The sequence below is a fragment of the Eulemur rufifrons genome, chromosome 3, assembly GCF_041146395.1.
Source record: "Eulemur rufifrons isolate Redbay chromosome 3, OSU_ERuf_1, whole genome shotgun sequence".
Taxonomy (NCBI): Eukaryota; Metazoa; Chordata; class Mammalia; order Primates; family Lemuridae; genus Eulemur; species Eulemur rufifrons.
The window spans coordinates 1004005-1010004 of NC_090985.1; positions in this window are offsets into that span (position 1 = coordinate 1004005).

The window sequence follows — 6000 nt, forward strand, 5'->3', positions numbered from 1 at the left end:
CCAGACTTTGCAACGTGGCCATTAACACGCTTTGCCTCAGAAGTCGTAGAACAGCCGCGAACAGCAGCGGGGGGAGGGGGGGGTCCGTGAGCTCCTCCCTCCCGAGCCTCCCCGGCCCCTCCATGAGGGGAGGGAACACGCTTCCTCATGGCCAGAAACACAACTTTCACTTTTGTTCTTGACAGTGAAGGTAAAGCTCTGTCCAGCAGCTCTCGTTGGGGTCTCCGCCATGGGCTCGTCCTGACGCAGGTCACGGCTGTTGGGGGTCTCGGGCCTCTCCGGAACCGCACTCAATCGCACTCCTGTGCTGGGTGCAGCCCGTGGGTGCCGCAGGTGCAGGGCCGTGGGTGCTGCGGGGGCGGGGCTGTGTGTGCAGGCCCGTGGGTGCCGTGGGGGCGGGGCTGTGTGTGCAGGCCCGTGGGTGCTGCAGGGGCAGGCCCGTGGGGACAGAGAACAGGTGCCAAGGCCCCTGACAAGGTCCGCAGGCGGAAAGGAATAACCGGCAATGTCCCTGGGCATCCCTCTCTGCACGGTCCGGCGACAGCTTTTCCTGCTGCCACGGGTCCTGGATGTGGCATCACTGACTCAACGGCTCCCTTATTGTGGGAGCCTCCCTCGGGCGGGGCGGGGGCTTCCCGAGTCTCCTCTGCCACCCCCCCAAACAAGCCCCCAGGCCCCTCTCGTTTCTCACATTTCACTGAGGAGCAAGAGGGCAGGTAAAGAGTAACTAGCGGGAAAACAAAGGTCTTGGCGTTTTTGCAAACTCCTGCGTCAGCCTGAGATGCCTGGTTCCCGAGCCTGCAGCCCACACGGTCCTCGTTTATTTCCGTGCCCACCCTTCCTCCTGCGAGTCGGCCTGGCGGTCAGCCAGGTCAGAGACCAGTGACGACCCCAACGGCAGGACCAGGACGTCTCAGCACCTCCGGCTCCGCCCTCCCCCCTCCCCCTCCCCCTCCCGCAGAGCTCGGCTTCCCAGAGGAGGAAGGAGCCCAGCCTTGGAGGAGGGGGTGACCGCTGGGCTCAAGGGCTTTGCTTTCCAAGGACGTTTTCCTTTCCTTGCTCCCTATTCCACATGCCGATGTGAGTCCCGGTGGGGTGGCCCACGCTCACCGCCCCTCCGGCATGGAGAGGACGGAAGCTCGTGCCGTGGGCACAGCCGGCGCTCTGGCCGCACCTACAGAAGGAAGCAGCAGGGGGAGTGGGCAGAGCCCCCCACATGGCCATGAGGAGGAAAGACGCTCTTCCTTCTGCCCTGGCAGCTGTTACTTACACTTCCGAGCAAGGTGCGAAGGTGGGAGTGTGGAAACAGGAGCAGATGACTCCCCTAAAGACATGTACTGTTTGTGTGAAACCCAACGTGCTGCTAAAAATATATCCCTCGCACCAAAGGCTCGTTCCTGACACAAGAATGACGCGGATAATACAATTATTTCCCACCTCTCCCTCCCCAGGCTGCTGGCCCAGCGTTGCCTCCCAGCATCAGCGTCTCGGTCCCCAGGGCCTGATCTCAGCGCAAGGCTGCGGAAGTCACACCCTGTTCCAGGCCCAGCTGCCCCGCTGACCGGCTGTGCCGGATTCGCTTTATCGGTAAAACGAAAGGGTAAGGGGTAAGATGAAGTTCTTCACTTCCAGTTTGACATTTTATGGAGCTAAGGGAATCATCTGAGTGGTTCACGGATGGATGGGAACATGGAGTTTCCACTTCCAGGGCTTGTGCCTTGAATTGCTTGTGGCAGGCATGTGATATTAGGTCATTAAATATGAAATGTCTGATTTAAAATTAAAAGTATAGTTTATTATATCTCAAACAAGAAGCAGTGCAATTAAGCAAAGTGTGCGCGTAGACGATCGACACAGTTTTGCCATCTTAACGATGGCTTGTTCATGCCAGCAGCGAAGAAGCCAGGAGAGCGAGTGGCCATGAAATCATAAAAGGCATTTTCCACAGCTTGTTGAGAATTGAGTATTTTTGCCTTACAAGAAGGGGCCCAAACCTGGAAGAAGTGGGAGTCAGTTGGTGCGAGGTGTGGTGAACACAGCGGATGACAGAGTGTTTCCCAGTCCAGCCTCTGTAGTCTGAGCAGCGTTGTTTGTGCGACATGTGATCGAGCACCTTGCAAGAGGATTGGCCTGTCTCTGTTGACCAATCTCAGCTGCTTAATCGCAAGTGTCCTCATCACAATTTTCTGTGAAAGAAAATACAGGAATAAAACAAAAGGGGAGGAGGAGCTCCACGTAGAAAAGGGAAGTATGGGGGCGGGGGAGGGGGCGGATAAGCTGAATGAGACTGGGGTGGAGCCTCAAAGGAGCCACAGGCAGATTGAAACGATTCTGTATCATTTTACATCTCCTAAATCACCAAGAGGGTTTTTAAAACGATAATACCAAGATTTTGGCAAGGTTTCAGGGAAACAGGTATGTTTGTGCATTGCTAGAGGGATTACGAATTGGAAAGCAATTTGACAACGTGCAATTAAAGCTGTTAAAGTGCTTGGCTTTTTTTTTTTTTTTTAAGCCAGTAATCTCTCTTCAAGGAATCTCTCCTTAGGAACTAAACTACAAGGAGAAATAAAGATGCTCACTGAGTTCTAGTTTCTGCTGAGGAATTGAGAGAGCCAGGGTCATGTTTTAGCTTCGTGTCTCCAATGCAGTATCCGTCAAGCATGGCACAGGGTTGGCATTTTGAAGTCTGTTAAAGTAATAAATGAAAATACATGTCCACAGAAGGATAATTTTAAAATTAATTACGTAAGATCATCTCAATGGAAGAGGCTATTGCCGTTAGAAATAAGAACTGTGGGCACAAGACTGCAGTGGCGAAGGCTTGTCTGAGGGACCCAGGGGGGGAACAGAGGACAAACTAGAAGGACCTGTAACAGCGTTCCTGCGTTCTGATTACAAATATGTGACATTCGTTTCTATGTCGCGCATGGAGAGGAGAGGAAACAGCAGAAAGCAGCAATTATTGCTGCTCACTGGGGTGAATTCTTTATTGTACAATCCTTTAATACCTACACAATGACATGTTTCAATTAATCGAAATGTTTGTGGCAGATTCCCTGGTGTGGCAGAATGGCCAACAGGACCGTCTGGGTGGCAGGGGAGCCGCGGGGAGCCTGCCGGGAAGGGAGTCTCCGCTGACGTCCTCACGCGCGGCCGTGGGAGTCCTCAGCAGTGGAGCCTCCCAAAGCAGCCCCGCCTGCGCCCGCGAGTGCGTCTCGGCGAGGACGGAGAGCGTGCGTGCAGACACGTACAAGTGACGGATAAATGTGACTCCAAGGTAGACGTTTTCTTGTAGCAAGCTGTTACAGTCCTACAGTCCTACAGGACCGGCTACATAATTTGCAGGGCCCAGGGCAAAATGAAAACTCGGGGCCCCTCGTTAAACAGTTGTTACGAATTTCAAGACTCAAGAGCGTGGGGCCCTTTGGGTGCGGAGGCCGTGAAGCTGGCCTGGGGGTTTGCACGCCACGGGCCAGCTTAGTCGATCGCAGTGTAGCGTGGACTCTCTCTTCCTGGCGGAGCAGCCTTGAACACACACATCGTTCGCCCTCTCCGTGCCGCCATCTGCTCAGAGCTTGGCCCCACTGTCAGTCTTGTCCTCCGCAGACTCAGTTTCCAGTTCCAGAGACCAGGAGCAACGGCTGCTGCTCCGCTCGGCTGTTGTGAGGCGTTGAAGCCCCTGCTCTTTCCAGCACAGCTCACACCTCGAGGGAATATTCCTTAAAATTGCCCATCTTCAGATTCAGCCTGATGCACCCTCCTCCCAGATTTCCATTAAAATACTCATAAAAGAAGATGAAATGAAGAAAACTCACAACAGCAGGGACATTACAGGTAATGACCAACCTATGCCGGCATCCAGGGGAGCGATCGAGGCTGCAGGGAGCGAAGCCGTGGCAGCTGCAGCTGACTCCTCCCAGCGAGGCCTGGGGCTCCGCGTCCACCTGGGGCTGCAGCCACGGCGGACACCTGGATTCCCGCAGAAATAGGCTCCCATCTGCCGCAGAGCTGCCAGGGCCTCTCCCGTCACTCCCTTGGCGGCCACGCCTCCTCCACCCCACGCACCAGGGAATCACCGGGACTGGCTCTTGGGCACTCTGTAGCCCAGTTGGTCCTTCCAGCCTCCCCCTTGTGCCTGTCATCCTTCTCGCTCCCGTGGTGTAATTGGCCCTGCTGGTCCACCCCCTATAGTCTTGTCCTCATCCTGCTCTGGGCTGCCTCTCTCTGGTCCAGTTTCCAGCACTTTCCATTGTACCCATTAGAATGCCACGCCCTGCCCTTTTCACCCCACCCCAGGGTAGCTGCTGCTCCCATCTGAGAACCCCAGTCTTCCGGAGGAGCCTTCTCAGGGGGCTGGTTCCTCCCCTGCTGCCCCTTCCCCGCCATGGTCCACCCCGCAGTCAGGGGAGGTCGGCTGTGCCAACCAGCACCCGCTCCTCCCTGCAGGCAGGGGCCCAGGGTCCTGGAGTGAGGTGAGTTAAACGGTGGAAGAGTTATGTGATCTGGAGAGAAACCAGAGTGAGTGAGGTGACTTGGAGAGAAGCCACCAGCCACCAGCTTTGCCCCCGACCCCCTCCACCCCCCGCTGCCTCCATGTGGCACACAAGCTGCAGAGCCTCAGTCGTTAACTGCTGTGAGGGACATCTTCCAAGAGGCTGCTCCTGTCCCACCAAGCCATGCAGCCAGAGCCCGCAAAGAGTTTGAGAAGTTAAAGGTGACCGTCCTCGGTCTAGACGGTGACCCTCAATTGGGGGGTTTGCTCTCCAGGAGATACTGGCAGTGTCTGGAGAAATGTCCAGCGGTCGTAGCTGTGGTGTGGGGACTCTGTTGGCACCCGGGGGGTAGAGGCCAGGGAGCAGCCTCCTGCGTGCACAGGGCAGCCCCACGCGAGGAACCGTCTGGCCCGAATGCCGACCGTGCTGAGGTGGCCCAGACCCGGCTACGGGGACGAGTCTGCTGGGGACGGTGAGACGCCTCAGACAGCCCCTCTGGGGTTCCCGTTTCTCTCCTTCCACCCTCACTGCCCTTCACAGAATCCCCGTTTTGCTAACTAAGCTCTAACAATACTCTTCACTCCCACTCCGCAAAAATCTCCTCTCCCCTCACCAGGGCCTTTCACTCTTCTGTCCTCAGAATTCACCTCTCAACGTCCCTCCCCAAATCTCAGTGACATCTCAAAATTCGTCTTCCACTGTCCTTCTTCCTTTCTTCAGCCCTCGCCCGGAATTTCTCACCCGAGCTTTCCCAGCCTCTGCTGCTGGGCGCTCATCCCGGAGCAGCCGTCCGTGTTCTTGGAGCCCAGAGCAGCCGTCCGTGTTCTTGGAGCCGGGAGCGACGCGGCTCCTAGGAAACCTCCCCAGCTGGGAACCAGCAGGTCCAGAGCCGACCATCCCCCTGGGGTGGACGTTCCAGAAACCTGCCTTGGGCTGCACCCAGGGCCTGGCTGGGAGCAAGGGGACGCCAGGCTTTGGGCTGTTGTCCCCACCTGTGACAGCACCCCTTCCTGATGCTCGTGCCACCCTGCAGGTGCTTCCCTCTGCAGCGCTGAGACTCGGGCTTCCCGGGTGCTGGCTGGGCCGGCAGATGGGCTCCCGGCAGGAGTGTCGTTGGACGTGACGGTGAACAACTTGTCCCAGGTGGCACTGGAAGTCCAGGGACAGCAGGCTTGGGACTGCCCAGGGTTTAAAACCGAGAGTCCTGCAGCCCAGGACTGCCCCAGAACTGAGGGATCCAGGTGGGCGCACCTGGCTGAAGACCAGAGCTGAACTGCCGCTTTCACGGGCCTTGGCTCAGGACCGCGTGGTTCTCTGGTGCCGCGTCACTGCTGCTTGAGGTTGGGGCTGAAAGTGCGTCTCGGAGACTCGGGCTTGATGGTCTCATGCAATGTGGTTCTGTTCAGCAGATGTCCTAGGAGCACTGTAGCACGTGCCTCGTTCCTCGCTGGAGCAGAAGACATGAGGCCACAGCCCCTGCCCGGGAAGTCCCCTGGGTCTAGTC